The sequence below is a fragment of the Zootoca vivipara genome, chromosome 17, assembly GCF_963506605.1.
Source record: "Zootoca vivipara chromosome 17, rZooViv1.1, whole genome shotgun sequence".
Taxonomy (NCBI): Eukaryota; Metazoa; Chordata; class Lepidosauria; order Squamata; family Lacertidae; genus Zootoca; species Zootoca vivipara.
In genome coordinates this window covers 4,032,309-4,049,440 of record NC_083292.1, presented here as the reverse complement: position 1 = coordinate 4,049,440, position 17,132 = coordinate 4,032,309, and the positions used below count along the sequence as shown (strand labels likewise).

The following is a 17,132-nucleotide window of genomic DNA, read 5'->3' as shown; positions in this document are numbered from 1 at the left end:
AAGGTTAACGCAAGGGCTTTTCATTAGCCGGAACTTCCCAGAACTCAGTTGCAGCACTTCTCAGGTGGGCCCATTGCCATTACAAGAGAACAAGAGAGGCGTGCATGGTGAGTTCCGGCACCTCGTTTTCTAGAAAAATAGCACTGGTTAAAGCCCCCTCTCCTTTCTCAAAGCTCTCTCTTTTTATTAAGCTTTTGACTTAACCCAGTGGTATTTAAACCATGTGGTGCATCTGGAGAGGAGCACATGCTTCCAGGGAGGAGGCAGATATCTTTCTTCTCTGCCACCTAAAAACTTGGCTAGACCCTGGAAGGAAACCCTCACTGACCCACCAGAAGGATTTCTTACTGCACCATCACTGCCCCCATCATCCCAATGTTTAGTTTGCTGTTTTTATGCATTTATGGTGTTTTTAGTTTGCAAGTTGCCCTATGACCATGTCATAAAGGGGAAAGAGAGCTCAGGAAGAACAGCTGTTTTGCTTTGCTTTGCATTCTCACCGTTTCCCTCTACATCACTCTTGGGAGAAGAATCAGACATCCTGCTCTCCTAATCCTGATGTAGGATTTACTATCTAAATCCACAGATCTTTGCGTGCAACAACAGACAGTATGCACAGGAGACAGCTGCCTATGCAAGAACCTCTGCCTGTTCATATAGGGAACAAATAGTTGCTGCTGGATAGCAGCACCCTAGAAGGTAGTGCAAGTGAAAATTCAGAAGTGGGGAGGAGGGAGATGAATTTCAGGGAGAACCCAAGTCTTTAATACCCATCCCCAGCTAAAAGAGAGGCTAATCCCTGATATTCATCACTTTCTTAGCCTTGTCTCTCTTGCTGCTAAAATTTATACTGTAGGTTCCTTGGGGCAGTATCCTGCATTCTTCCATTATATTTGTACCTGGATGGCATAAACAACAACCACAATACATTTTAGATCATATTCACCTTTGACAGACAAGAAAGAGCTCTGGTTTACTCACCTTAACCCTAGCAGGCTTTCTTGCTTTAACTCTGATCAACTTCCCTGGAAGTTCCAAGCCTAAATCTCCAACCAAGTTGCCATCCAACTGACTACTGAAAGCCCTTTGCTGGTTTCTGGAGCAATGTTTTTTTTATATAAAAAAAACCCATATCCAAGTAATGCAAGACAGCATTCTGAACTGCATCTCACTCTGCCGCTCATGGAGCCCTAGGAAGGGTCATTTCCTGCTGGCTGGCTGAACAGCACTAGCTAAAATACTGCCGGGCAGAAGAAGAGACAACCCAAAAAATCATTAACACACGCCCAGGCTTGCAGCCCTCAGCCCATTTGCAACCCGGCAGACTTCCAGTAATAAACCTCCTTCAATCTGCTGAGGAAGAGTGATGACCCTCCCCAAACCCCGTAGTGAAGAAACAGCCCTGTCTTCCTGCCAGTAGTTATTAAGGTAGATATTCTTTCCACAATTCTAATCCACAGAAAGATAAGCAAGGAAACACCAGTGGGAGACATTATTAACTCACCTCTGGGCTAGCTCATGTTCTAAAAGTGAAGAAGGAGTTTTAGAAAATGCACTTATCCCCTTATGCAGGACTGTTGGAAGAATGCATTTAATCTATTACCCACCAAAAAACCAGCTAGAAGGAAACAGTTTGTCTAAGAACCTCATATTTTCCTTGATTTTTTGACACTTTCAACAGCAGAAGTGAAACAGAATCCCTCCAAAGTGAGAGAGCAATGGATCGTTGCAGTGCATGCCGTGTGCATGTTTTTCTCTGTGTATGTGTGTGTGTGTGTGTGTGTGTGTGTGTGTGTGTGTGTGTGTATGAGAAAAACACACAGAGCAGAATCTGAAAAGGAAGGAAACTAATTACAATGCATGCATTTGTCCTACTGGGGAAGTGATACAATGAGAACCACAGAACCAGAAGCCTCAGATCTGACCTTTAAAAACCCATATGGCCAGACATGCGATTCATTGTTAAATAAGTACTGGGAGTGGGGGAGATTTCATTTTATCAAACCTGCTGTTTCCACAAAACTTGATAATGACAAATACATTTTAAACAATGGGTTCCAGGAACTGATCGTTCGCTGCCCCCCAAACCTCACAGAAGTTCAACCTTTCCTGACATATATTGCTGTTTAACCCTCCCTCACACAAGCTGACCCCAAACTGACATTTAATGTATTTAAATATAAAAACAAATCTTGCTCAGCCATGTGCTGTGCTGCTTCTTATTCCACAGATTCTCATACCATAAAAATATTGGTTTTTCTGCAGTGCATCTCCTCCCTCTCCTTTTAGTTTTTAGTTTCACTAAAAAAGCATTGGGGTTGGTTAGACCTCACTTAACGGGAGAGTAACATTGAACACTCAACGTGCTGTAGGTCTAAGAGGGAGGGGAAATGTGGGGGGGGGGGGAATCACAGAAAAGCTGTTTGGACAGTAAATCTAGCTAGGAAGGTCTATCATTCTCCCCTCCTCCTTTTTTTAAGGAATCGTGATTCTGAGAGAATTCTCAGTTGAAGGTGGAGGGGACATGAGCAAAGGGTCCCATAGGAATTATCGCTGAGGCCATTAAGAGAAGCCTGACATCAGCCCCGCATAATTGTTCCCCTGTACTATGAACCATAATATTTAATGCAATTGTCTTTTTGACATTCAATTGAAATCACTGCAAAGATACCTCTTTATTTCAATTATGACTTATTAGAAAAGTCTGTTTTAAAAGCCAGATGTGAGAGGAAAGTGCATTTGGGGGGGGGGGGGTAGCAAATCCTGCTTTACCTCTGAAAGGAAACTGAAAGACATGCTCTTTCCAAAATGAAAACACTGTACCATCTAAATAGAGCTGGGGGGAATGGGAGAGGGGGAAGGTCTGTACCTCAGCTGTAGAACATGTGACCTGAATGCATGCAGAAGGTCCCGGGTTCAATCCCCCGCTTGCATCTCCAGGTAGGGCTCCCTGTCTGAAACCCTGGAGAGTCACTGCCAGTCAGTGTAGACAATATGGAGCAAAATGCAATTGGTACAAAACAGCTTTCTATATTTCTGGGGGTGGGATGGGGGGACTGTATTAAGACTGCAACCTAGCAGAGACATTTAAAAAGAGGAGAAAAATTGTGATAATAGATGAAAAAGCAAACATTTCTTTATCAGTACTTAAAAATACAAAAAAAGAGAGTAAAAAAACATGTTACAAACGTCTGTTAACAAACCTCGACTCTCAAGCTGCAGCAAGAAGCTCTCCATCTGCTCTCCTGGCTATATTTACTTTTCCCAAGCAACAAGTCATTTAAGGATCTACAAGAAGACAGCTGGGGTTTTTTAAAAACCCACATTACAAAAGGATCCTCCTCCAGTTCTCTTACTGAGCTGCCAGGTAACTCTGCGAATGATCCAGCATCTCCCCAGTGGCAGATTCTCTTTAAAGCAGCCCTCACAGCAAATGGGTACCACAACATCCTAGTACCTCCCTCATCCCTCCCCTGTGCACCACGTTATCATCGCATGAGCAGTGAGAAGTTCAAGGGGCAGCAGTATTGGGTTGGCGTTTTGGAGCACTCAGTATAGCTACTTACAAAGCAAAAAGAGCAGAGCAGAGCTGGAGGCAACCCGCAACCACACTCCTAGCAGTTTGTTGATCCACTGTCCCAAGCTCAAAGAGGGCCTCAGATTTAGGCACCTGCTAACTTTTCAGCATTTGATCAGTTTACCACTTGCTTCCGTGCAACTTGGACCAAAGTATGACACTCTTTCAGCTAGAAAAGCATTTGTTAAACAAATAAATATACCAATTGGGACTGCTCTCAAGATGCTCCCAGAACTCATAGCTAGCTTTCACTCCCCACTTCAAAATACAATTTCTTTCACACTAATACCTTAGGATCAGTTCCCACCCCTTAACTGGGTGGAAGCTGCATTGTCTTTCCCGCAACCTTTTCCACTGAGAAACCACCAGCCAATAGCTCAGTCAGTAGAGCATGAGACTCTTAATCTAAGGGTCATGTGTCTGAGCAACACATTGGACAAAAGATTCCGGCATTGCAGATGATTGGACTAGATGATCCTCGTGGTCCCTTCCAACACTGCAATTCTATCTCCCAAACAAAAGAAGGGCATGGGCAGGAATGGCTGGCCATGGGCACCTCCATATGGTCAATATCATTAGGCAGCAAGCAAAAACTTCACCCAGGCCTTTGGCTAATTAAAAAATCTATGGCCTTTTAAGGGACGCAGGTGGTGCTGTGGTCTAAACCACTGAGCCTAGGGCTTCCGATCAGAAGGTCGGTGGTTCGAATTCCCACGACGGGGTGAGCTCCCGTTGCTCGGTCCCAGCTCCTGCCCACCTAGCAGTTTGAAAGCACGTCAAAGTGCAAGTAGATAAATAGGTACCGCTCCGGCGGGAAGGTAAACGGCGTTTCCGTGCGCTGCTCTGGTTTGCCAGAAGCGGCTTTGTCATGCTGGCCACATGACCGGGAAGCTGTCTGTGGACAAACGCTGGCTTCCTCGGCCTATAGAGCGAGATGAGCACCGCAACCCCAGAGTCGTCCGCGACTGGACCTAATGGTCAGGGGTACCTTTGCCTTTACTTTTCCAGTGTGCACTTGAATCACTCCTGAAAAAGGCTAACAGTCTGGAGGCAACCCATGAATGATGTTGTTATGTGTCTACAAGTGTCCACACGGAGAGTTGATTTTCCAAACGGGTTCTTGAGATATTTGCAAGAGGGTCACTGGCAACAGAAGTTTTTTTTCTTTTACTTGTCTGATTTTCTCTGGATAGGGTAAATCTGCATTAAGGGGGAAGCAGAATATGGGTGACCAAAAAAAGATACCCCCAAAAAACACCCTTTCATGCATGAGGCATTTGTCCCACTATAAACACCTGTCTAGAAGTACCCTGTTTTTGTACAAATGAGTTCAAGTTAACTCAGCAGGAGGTCTGAAGGTCTAAAACCGTCTTTTAGCCACTAGTCCATAGCCTGCCAGCCAGTTGCTTCTGTCCTACTCAACCTCTGTTGACAAAAGGGGAATGTCAATGCCTTACTGCACTGGCCCTGCTTGAAGTACCGTATGGAAATATGACCATACAAGAGGATTTGTATACTAACAAAATGTGATAGGAGCATGCAGCAGCTTCAGACACTTTGGCCTCAAATGACAGTCCACTGGAGGATGGAAATGATACACAAATAGTCAAATGTGCAACCAATTATTGGAAAAATCAGAGAAAAACCTTTTTTTAAAAAAAACCCCCAATATTCTCCTCCCCTTTATGGAACCTGTTCACCCACCCCTCTGAAAACAGCATAGAAATGATTTGATTCCTCTCTTTGAAAGTGAAAAATAAATCAATACTAAAAACTAAGACTAAAACCTATCCTTTGAGGAAAGGTTGAAGCGTTTGCGACTTTTTTAGTTTAGAAAAATGGTGTGCAAGAGGTGACTTGGCCGACGTTTGTAAGATGAGGCATGCTGGGTAGAGAGTGGATAGAACTTGTAGACATCCAGTGACACTGAATGTTGAAGATTCAGGACAGACTAAAGAAAAGACACTGCTGTTGCTGTTTATTAAATTTATATACCGCCCTATATCTGTAGCTCTCGGTACAGTTCACAACATAAAATCACAATATAAAAAACACAAAATACGTAATAAAAACGAAGACAACCCCATAATCCTCCCATTTAGGGTATAGTAAAACTACGAACTCGTTCCCACAGGAGGCAGCGATGGCCACCAACTTGGACGGCTTTAAAGGGGATGAGACAAATTCATGGAGGATGCGAGGGCTATCAATGGCTACTAGCCAGGATGGCTATGTTCTACTTTCACTGTCCGAGGCAGCAATGCTTCTGAATGCCAGTTGCTAGAAGCCACGGGAGAGAAGAGGATTCTTGTGCTTGGATCCTGCTTGAAGGTTTCCTTCTGGGGCTTCTGGATAGCCACTAGGAGAACAGGATGTTGGGTGAGATAGGCCTTTGGCCCGATCCAGCAGGCTCTTCTCATATTCTTACTAGGAAAGGTCTTGCCGCTGAGGCACTGGTGCAAAAGCCTCTTCCCAGTTTATGTCAACTGGAACAGGGCTGATGCTCAGCAGTTATTTCTGATACCTAAAATCACTATGAGTTTGTATTGAATTGCATTGATGCATATGCTTTTTGCTTTATTTATATGCTAGTGCATGTTCCATAGTATTATAGTGATTGTAATGTTTGTTAATTTTAAACGCTACAGTTATCAGCTGCTCTGAGCGCAACGTTTTGTTGTTTCGGAAAAGCGGAATATAAATAGTACATCATCAACAACATCAATTAAAAACTGGGTTCTAATTGTGCTCTGAAGCAGCTAAGCTACCCTCATGCAGACAAGGAAGCTGACATTTGGTGCACTTGTCTTATAAACATGCTTCAAAATGTAGAGGCAGAACCCTGAGATGGTAAGATGGATGGGAAACTTCAGACTGCTGGTGAGTGACCCCATTTTTGAATATTCCCCATGTAAAGCAAGAAGCAAAATCAAAGTCACCCTGGAAAATACAGATCTAGCCTATCAAGGAGAAAAGTCCTAAATCAGCCAGCTTCCTGCTCTGCTAACTTTTTTTAGCACCCCAGAGATTTTTCCACAAGGCAGCTTTGCAAAATGCAACCCTACCACCTGCAGTCTAAAATACTACAATTTCTACCACCTCATTCCCACCTCATTTTGCTACAACTGTAGATAAGGCCTCTTCTATGTGGGATAAAAAAAATCCTAAAGAAACGAATTGGGTGAGCACCAAACTGCACTTGAGCGCTTGGTGCATTAAAGCACTCCAAGCGAGTTTTCCCAAGAGCTAGACTTAATGGTCAAAGGGCTTTATTCCAGCTCTCCCATCTCCATCTCCCAAGCTTTCTTAAAAAAAAAAACCTGATTGTGGGGCAAGGAGAATAGATAAGAACAAACTGCCTTATACTGAGTCAAACCACTGGTCCACCTTGCTCAATGTTACCCTTTTCATACAAAGCTATATAGTTAGCATAGGCACGAGCAGCACATTCCATTAGGGTGTGAAACCCAGGAAATCTTGCAAAAGCACTCAGGGTGAACGGCTTGTGGGGTGCTCAAATGCGTCAAATCAAGCACACCCTTAAGTCTGCTTGGAGGGGTGCGCCTTGTTGCTCGAGGTGATGAGCAATGCAGGGCGGCCACATGCAAGCGCACCATAAATGCAGCCCCTCTCTGCACAAAAAGTGGTGGGCTTCTCACAAGCCAGCGAAAGTGCGCTCCCACTCTTGCAAGGACAGCACTCCCATGCCTCTTCTGCCTGTATGTACCACAATGCTCATGGCTTGGACAAACAAGGCAGTCCACCCCATTTTGCCACTTGAGGCAAACCGGGAAGGTGCCAATCCTGCCCACTGGTGGGCCAACCCTGTGAATAGAGGTGGGCATGGCTGGGGGTGCAGGGTGCAGCTCACTGGAAGGTGCAGAACTGCAGCCTCTTAAGCGCAATGCGCTGCTACAACTGAGCATGGGCAAGGACCTGCAAAGCCACTTTTTATTATTTAGATATTAGAGTGGGCCCAGGCCCAGCCAACTCCCCCTATTCACACACCTATGATGGGAAGGGGCAATAATTCCCACCTTAACAACAACAACACTTAAGGACACAGTATTTCACACACTGTGAAAGTGTTTTTAAAGGGTTTTAAAAGGCAAAGGTAAAAGGAAGGGGTTAGTTAAAAATTCTATCTGAAACTAAACAAAAAATAATAACACCGTAACTATAGGGCCATGCTTTCAATTTAATGTCTTGGAAGATTGCTATCTTAGAAGATTAACAGACCAAAAAAGGCAACTTTTGAGCTCTACAAGTGATTTCAGGCGAGTGCGGCTTGATCAGGAAAGGGGGATGGGGAGGGAAGAGGGGGCATTTTCCTTTTCATAGAATTGTAGAGTTGGCAGGGACCACAAGGGTCATCTAGTCCAACCCCCTGCAAGGCAGGAATCTTTTACCCAAAGTGGGGCTCAAACTCACAACGCTGAGATTAAGAGTCTCATGCTCTACCAACTGAGCTATCCTTTCAATCACTTTTGTGTCATGTATATTATACCAAAACCCAGAGAGAGGAACTGCTCTTTTTCTTTATTGGTCGCTAAGCTGCCTTGGGAGCCTTTTTGGCTGAGGAGCAAGGTAAAAACAAATAGTAAATTTCGAGAATATATTAGTGAAAGTAACATACAAAAATACAGATTTTAGCTGAGCAAATAGCTTACAAAAATGGCTTACAAAAATGCATACATTAGACAAAATACATACTAAAATGCTGGTGAATTTTCAGGAGGACTTCTTTTTTTAAAAAAAAAAGTCACAAACTGATGTGGAAAATCTATTGTGCTGAACTTAAGGCTGGCAAAGTGAGGAAGACAGAGAAACCAAAACTGACAAATTCCCCCCTCTCTCACTGCAACTGCTTTGAACTGCTTTTCAAAGGCCTGCTTTGAACTGTTGAATAGGAAGGAAATCTTGCTCTCCCCCCCCCTCAAATTCAAATTCATATTTAACCCTAAAAACAAACACACACTCTTTGTGGCTCTTAAGTCAACAGATGGCAAAGTGGCTACTGAGTAAATGAATATAGGCAGGAAGTCAAGAGCAAAGTGTGAAAGTGGGGGCAGTGCTGGGGGGCGGGTGCTTATGAAGTTGCTTCGGTACAAAAAGAGGGGTTCTGCAAGCTTGTTTTCCTGTTCTCCTCTGTCAAACATCAGAGGGCCTTTGGATCTTCCCTGGTTTCGACTGATGCAAACAGTCTTGTGTTCCAACCACACTCTTTGAGCAACCCAGATTACAAATGAAAACTCATATTACCCAATGCAAGCAACATGAAAGCATCATCAGAGCTTCTTCCCTGGTTCCACAGATCTCAGCTGCAAGCACCACTCCCATAAGCCTACCTGCTTTCAATACATCCCAAACACACTCCCTTGTGTCATACACTGGCATCTGAAAAATTACGGCAGACCCAAGTGGGTTTCACAACTACTCATTTCCCATCTGCAAGCCACACACCCCAATTCCACAGCAGCGCCAAACAGAATTGCTACGACAGTACAAACTTCTCCAAGGCAGACACACTGTGGAAATGCACTTACAGGCCCAATTAGGCCTCTTCATCTATATAATGGGAAGCCAACATAATGCCCTTCAAATACTGGGGAACACAACTTCCAGCAACCCCAGCAAGGCCAATGGCCCAGGGCTGATGGGAGTTGTAGTCCACAACGAATGGAGGGCAATATGTTGACAAACCCTTTGAGAGAGTAAGGCCTGGTGTATTGCATCCCATTATGAAATTCCTCCAGCTATTTACAACCAAGTAAGAAATACAATAAAATCACATTAACATATTAAAAATGTTTTTAACAATGCAATCCAAGAAAATATGTGTTTGCTTGGCATCAAAATGAAGACAAGGTTGGTGCCTGGTGGGCCTAACATGGGGGAGAAAAGGCCCACTCTCCCATGGCCACCCCCAAACCACCTGTGGAAGGCTAATTTTTTAAAAACCCAGATGTTTTAAAAATGTTTTGATATTATTCATTATATTTTAGACTTTGCTGTTTTGTTAATGGTTGGATTAACTGGCCAGTTTTTAAAACAACAACACTGTGATCTTAAAATGTTTACATTTTTCTTGTTTGTAACATGCTATTTGATGTCTTATTATATTTAAGCTGCCTTCCAAGGCATATACCCTAAAATAAGGCCCATAAATAAATTTATAGCTAAATAAAATACAAGTGGTACATATTCATTACCATTCTCACCTTCCTGGGGGAGAGGAGAAATCACAAGCATATATAAACCACGAAAGATGTCCCCAGGATCTAGTGATGTTGGAGGCATTGCCCAATAGGTGCTCTTTGCAGCTATCTGCTCCCAAGTTGATACTCAACTATGTCAAAAACCTGCAAATCCATCCATCCCCACCTACTGAAAAACAAACCCTCAGGATGAACAATATACACCTAGCCTGTACTAAAAAGGTATCAACGTTGCTATCAAATTACTCCAACATGTAAAAATACATTTTTTCCCTAAGCCATATTATATTTTCACAGTCTTCCCCATAAACTGTTCAAATAAGAGCCACCTTTGTTACAAGGCAGCAATAAGTGAGAAGTAAAATGCGTAGAAGTCACTTGGTTACCAATGATTCACCTGCCGGACAGGTTGGAACAATACTAGCCCATTAAAAATTTCCTCTTGAAAAGGCCAACCTGCCTCTCTATTGTTCCACCTCTGAATCAGGTGTGTAGATATTTATTATCAAAACTGCCGCTGCTTTAAGTACCACCCCTGATGCTTAGTTTTACCAGCTGACAAAAACCAACCATGTTGTCACCCTGCACTTGCAAATTACCTTTTGGGGAAAAACTGAGAGCAGTGTTTGATCGCGTTTCTTTTTCACCCTGGCTCCCAAAGCGTTCCCTCGTTCTGCCATCCTTCACTAAGAAGCCTTGCTGAACTGCCGTGGCCACCGGTCTCATCACTGCACACTCTGGTGACAGACAAAGCCCAGCAAAACATCCATGTCCGTGGACAGGAAAGTCCAGTTGAAGAGAAAGGGATGGGGGAGGGAGGGGAAGGGAGGAAGGGAAGCAGGGAAAGACACGGGGAAATAGGATTCTCTCTCTCTCTCTTCGGCAGGGAACACTAAGCTATGTTGCCATGGGGAAGCGGGGAGCTGTAGAAAATGCACAGAGGCACTCCTTGGAGAGCGAGACTCTGAGGCGGCTTGCAAAGACACCACTTTGCTGGGGAATAATCCTGAGTGAAAGGCAGGCAGTAAAAGAGGCAATGTCTAGGACTGTAATAACAAGAGACTGGAAGGATGGAACAGTGCCCCAAATGGTGCAAAAATCTGGACCACTGCCCATGACAAAAGGACGCCTTTTGCTTTTCTTCCACCTATGGGACTTTTTACTAGTTTGCAAATGGTGGGGGTGGGGAGATGACAAAGGGAGGGCAATGTTTCTACTACTATTAGACATAGTGTGGAAGAAAGTGGGTATTGCTTCATTTTATTTATCCGCATACCTCCCATTTAACAACGTCCTCTGGGCAGTTCATAATAAAAAGTTACAAACCACTAAAAACGAGCAAATGCATGAAAACGTTAAAAAATAGAGCAAAACAACCATAGTACTAAAGCAAAAGAACTAAATAAATAAAATCAGCAACAGCAAAACATAACCCAGCTGAACCTAAGGACACTGAAGTTTTGTGCTTTAAAAAAAAGAGATTGGAGGTTTGTTCTTGGTACAGGTGCTCATATCTGATCCACTGTGGGAGCCTAATTTTGCTGGAGAGTCAAGGAGGGGCAGCCCCACCGCTCCTGCTCCACCCCCTTTTTAACACCCCATGGTCAGACAGGTAGTGCACTAAGGTGGAGCCCAGTAGTACTGGATAAACTGAAAAAGAAGGTGATACCCACAAATGGATCCTGTGTGCTTAAGGAACTACTGCAGCAGAACTTAAAAGAAGGACCAAAGCACATTGCAGGGAGAGCAGAAATTTGAGAATACAGTACTTAAAACAGCTAAAATCCAGCTGTTGCCCAGCCTCACTCAGACACAGGGAAGGCTTACCCAAGAGCACGGATCTGATTTTCCAGAGCTAAGAGTCACTTGCTCTTCTCCTTACCCACTGAACTGCAGACAAGTACGTCTCCCAGAGCTTAAGAAAAGCTAGATCATCAGACCAAAGGCCCATCGAGTCCAACATCCCATTCTCACAGTGGCCAACTCCATGTCCATGGGAGGCCAGTGGCTTTATGTCTTCTTATGAAGAGAATCAGCCAGCCTTCCCCAGCTGCAACCCCAGAACTGAATTTTGGGGCAGCTACAGCAGGAAGACTTGCTGGCAGGATGCTAAGCATAGGTGTGGAGGACGGCTTTCCTTCTCCCTTCTCAAAGGAGTCAACCACAAAAATGAAGAACATATTGCCCAACATTTCTCCAATGGAAATAGGAATGTCCTATTCTATTATTATTATTATTATTATTATTATTATTATTATTATTATTATTATCATACCCTGCCTATCCGGCTGGGTTGCCCCTGCCACTCTGGGCAACTTCCAACATATATAAATCATAGTAAAACTATCCAGGGCTACCTTCCAATGTCTTCTAGAGGTTGTCCTTGGCTTGGGGGGTCGCATAACTCTATTTCCTCCAACATTTCTCCGATTAAAATAGGGACTTCCTAAGGAAAAACGGGACATCCCAGGATAAAATCAGAAACCGGGACGGCTTCTGTAAATCCAGGACTGTCCCTGGGAAATGGAGGCACACTTGAAGGGTCTGGAACAGGCATCCCCAAACTGCGGCCCTCCAGATTTTTTGGCCTACAACTCCCATGATCCCTAGCTAACAGGTTCAGTGGTCGGGGAAGATGGGAATTTTAGTCCAAAACATCTGGAGGGCCGAAGTCTGGGGATGCCTGGTCTGGAAGAACAGGCATGTGGCTTGCAGTGTTAGTATATAAAAGCTGCTGCATGCCTCTAATATACCGCAGGGAGCCTGAGGTGGGTCACTTCATGCCTGCATGGTTATACATGACAAAACACACTGCCTGCACACTCCTGCATTTGAATCACAAAGATGAAACACAAAATTGCATTTTAGGTTTCCATACAATGATGTCAGGCCATTCTTGTTCCTCCAGGCCAAATAAGTAAGCTAATGAAAAGGCAATTGCTGTGTGATCTTCAATTAATCCTTGCAGCCCTAGCTTATCTTTGTGGAAGTTTCAGTAATTCCTGCACTCCCACAGTGCGGGGCAAACTTCCTAACCCCGGGAAAAACCTATGGATGCTGATTCCTCAGCCAATAAACCCTAAGCATCTTTTGCAGAACCCTTGCACACTTGGGAAAGGGCCAAGGCGCAGTGGCAGAACAGGATTTTGCATGCATGATTTGGAAGTCTTTTGCAACAAACCGGCTTCCCTAAAAGATCTGACTTTTCGCAGTGAGGAAAGCGATGCAGAAACACCCAGAAGTGTGAGGTCATACTGGTTTTGAACCAACAGCATTTATCCTGCCTGCAAACAAGTCAGCATCAATGCTCAATAAGCAGGTCACCCTGTGTTCTAATTCAGAGGACTCTGTGACATATTCTAGAATCTAGAGTGTACAGACTCCCATTCAACACCACAACAATCCCCTGTGTTTGTGTGACTATTGGTTGGTTCAGTCAACTAAATCAACACCTTTATATGCTCCCCTTCAGTTTTAACTCCTTCCCAGGGTGGCATCCAAAAATCATAACTGGTCAACGACTAAATGACACATCAAAACAGGAGGAAAAAATAAACAAGATCATAATTTGTGAGAAACACCAACTTAGATGGCATACAGGAAGGCTTTGGCCAAAAAGGGAGCACAATCTCAAAATGATACAGGGAGTACTGACTTAACAAAATAGTCAAATGCCCTCATGGAGCTGCTCTGAATCAGAGTAGACCATGCTCGACCGGGTGGGCAAATAGTTTGACCTGGGATAAGGCAGCCTCCCTAGGAACAACAACAACAACAACAACAACAACAATTTATTATTTATACCCCGCCCATCTGGCCGGGTTCCCCCAGCCACTCTGGGCGGCTTCCAACAAAACATTAAAATACAGAAATCATTAAAAGCTTCCCTAAACAGGAAGGGTAGGACCTTTTCTGCTGTGGCAACCAGACTTTACAATGGCTTTTCTAGCAAAACCCACCTGGCCCCATCTTTCCTCACTTTTCAGTTGACAGCTAAGAAGAAACCTTTCAAAGCAGATTTTTGGAACTTGCCTCTTACCCTGAGTTACTGCTGCTTTGTTAACTATTGCTGCTGTTTTAATATGACTGAGGGGGATTTAAGCTGTTTTAAGCTACAGCATTTGTCTATAAAGCCTTTGTTTATAATATCCCAGCATTGCTCAGGAATTCTACGAATTCTACAAAACCCAAAAATTAATTTCATTAATTTTGAAATCAGTGATTAAAATGAGTCAGGGCTGGCCTGCCCATGAGGAAGGATGAGATAGCTGCCTTGGCCAGTGGAACCACAAGAGGTGGTGCCCCATGGATGCCTCACCCACCCTGCCACTTCTGCCGCCAGCAAAAAAGGAGTGGCAGTGGCATCCAGCGAGATCTCGTGAGAACCTGCCACCACCATTCTGTGGGCCGCTTGACCCAGGTAAGGAAGCCTTCCACGGCAGAGAGGGAGGCAGCAACTTCCCATTTCTCTTCAGGACAGAAATTGGACAGTCTGCCCCTGAAATTAGGACAGTTTTGAAAAGTTCTGCCTGCCATCTCTACTCAAAATGGTGTCCAACAGTTCCCAAAGAGAGATGAAAACCTCCTCCTAGACCTTGGGAACTATCATGCAAATTTTGGTTACAATATCTTAAGAGGTGTCCAACACATAGAGGGCAAATAACTTTTCAAAATATATTGTAGATGTTTTATAGTTTCTTTTGTTCTTTTTGATACTACTCATTGACTGTGGCCATATCTTGACACAGACAGTATATAAAAAGCCCCCCCCCAAAAAATTAATAAAACGTTTTGTTATTTGTTCAACAAAAGCAGAGCTGGGAATGGCCGCGTATGCCATCTTGCCAGTGAGTGGCTGTTGCGGCCCAACACAGCGCCTCCCCTTTTAGCCAGACGTGTGGCGCCATTTTAGGAATGTTTTTTCCACCACTCCAGCTGCCGTGGAGGCTCACGGGTTCCTGCCAAACCTGTCCTTCAAACGAGTTAATCCGCAGCGGCCCTGGAGGGGACAGGGCATGGCCATTTACTTAGCCCAGCCAACCACTCTGCACAGCATCCAGTCGGCTGGGAGCGTCAACCAACCTTCCCTTCCCTTCATTCGTACTTGATTACTGCTCTAACCCTTTCCTTTTCAGCTAGGAGCGCTTTGCTGAGGTCTTTTGGTGGTTACCGTATTCAGAGCCGGGAAGGAATTCCCCCTGCTCTGCAGGTTTCGCCTTCTCTGTAGCACTAGTCACAACTTTGGCGGTTTAGGCCTTGGGCGGAATCCTATAGCCTTTCATCCACCCCCTGTTCCCCGTGGCGGCATTAAAAGGGTACCGCATTAGAGGGCTCTGGAGGGAAGTCTCTGTCCATAAAGCCAAGTGCATATGGCTAGCGGGCCACAGAGCTTCCCTCAGCGTTTGGGGGCCATCCACATAAACCTACGTTTTGTGAGGGATCCACCCCTGAATAAACCATGTCATGGCTCCGTCCTCCAGTAGGGGGGCTGAGAGGGATACACACCCAATGCCTATGCCAGTGGTGGTCAAATTTGGCCCTTCATCTGGTTTTGGACTACAACTCCCATCATCCCTAGCTAACGGGACCAATGGTCAGGGATGATGGGAACTGTAGTCCAAAAACAGCTGGAGGGCCAACTTTGGCCACCACTGGCCTATGCCAAAGCTTCCTACGTCTGAAATCAATAAAGTTGTGCCCGTTTAAATCCCAGACAGTTGATGTATCCATTCATTTTACACTCAGCAGTTAGGCATGCCGGGAAGGGGGACTCTGAGGCTGGGCACGCAATTTGCACCATAAACAGATTAACAGACAGAGAGAATGAACAAATGAAAGAAAGGCACATGCAAAACAGAGAACAGGGACCCAACATCTGGGTTATATTCTCCCTGTAATGAGCACACTGTCAACAGGACAGAAACCCTGTCGAGCAAAATTACAAAGCAATGAGGTTTTATTCACAGGGTGACAAGTCAACAGCCCATCAGTTAATTTTAAGAACTGACTACATACTCAGGCCTTAAATAAAATAAACGAGCTGTCTTCGCGCGCACACACAAAATTGGAACACAAAACAGAAGACCACTAGGAGACTGGTTTTTCTTGATTTGACACCCTGGGATTAGAAGGGGGGGGGAGAGCCTTTACATCACTTCAGTCTCTTGACTCCCCATAAGGACTGCAGTGCTTTACGTACAAAGTCCATTTCAACCACAAATTTCAGTCTCACAGCAACTATGCAAGTCCCGCCTCCCTGACAGCTGTGCCTTTGAAGAGTCATGGAGAACAGCAGTTTCAGCCAGTGTAGCTTACCATGTCAAGGCACCACAGAGGAGAGGAGAGTTACACAGGCTGAAATTCTGTATTTCCCCCATTAATTAAAGCTGCAATAAAATTGTCCTCAGTTACAACTGGGTACCTATTTTTGTTCCCATTTTGCAACAAGGAACTAGGGCTGAGAGAGATAACTGGGCAACATGAATATCACAGCAAACCATATGCATCACAAAGTGCTGTTTGCAAATCCCACTTCAAACTAGGGGTGTTTGAAGAATTTGGTATTTGCAAATATCAAAATTAATTTACCTGACCTGTACTTCCCGGACTAATGCGCAGGTCAGAATTTAGTTATCCAGTGGCCTTAGTGCTTTCTGAATTTTCTAGCACAATTCTAAGCTCAAAAAAGGGTATCAAAATGCAGTTTTTGAAATGGGTGCTTTAAGAGTAAATAGGGTTAAAGTACCGTATATACTGTATTTAATATGTAGTTGAATGCAGAAACAGGCTGAAACACGTACAAAAATGGCACAGTCCAGATATATGCATCTGTCCATTCTTAGTTATGAAGCAACCACAAGCAATGGTTTGTCAGTTGGGATGCCTTGCCAAACCATGGTCAAGCTTCATAAACCATGGTTCATGGTTTGGTTTGACATGTGAGCAGAATTAGTGAACTGTGCATGTTTACACCAGAAAAACAATTAATATGGTTCAGATATGATGCCAAACCAATGGTCTGTCATAATGTTTGAACCACCATCATCCAAACCACCATACTTTGTGAGTGGCTATGAAACCAGGTTCTGCAACCATGATTTTCAGCTGCCTTGTATAATACAGTACAGGCTAACTGCACTTTGATGATGCAACTGAACCTAATCACAATTTGGGGTATTGGCACCCTTGGCGGCTATCATTTGGGGGTTCATGGGGAAGGCAGGGAAGGAGTGAAGCTAACCATGATCTGCCTGGATGACAGAAACAAAAATAATAGTTTGGGGTACAGTGGTACCTCAGGTTACAGACGCTTCAGGTTACAGATTCCGCTAACCCAT

General features: G+C 44.3%; 1 protein-coding gene across 18 annotated transcripts in view; it reads right to left on the bottom strand.

Moving 5' to 3' along the window:
- PITPNM2 (phosphatidylinositol transfer protein membrane associated 2) overlaps positions 1-17,132 on the bottom strand; it is a 217,622-nt gene that overhangs the window by 142,301 nt on the left and 58,189 nt on the right. For 2 of the 18 annotated variants that reach the window (XM_035098039.2, XM_035098037.2), the window contains exon 1: positions 982-10,380. The exons of 14 other annotated variants lie outside the window; for them this stretch is intronic. The gene's annotated coding sequence lies outside the window, so the exon portion shown is untranslated. 2 more of the 18 variants (XM_035098040.2, XM_035098043.2) reach the window with 2 other exon arrangements.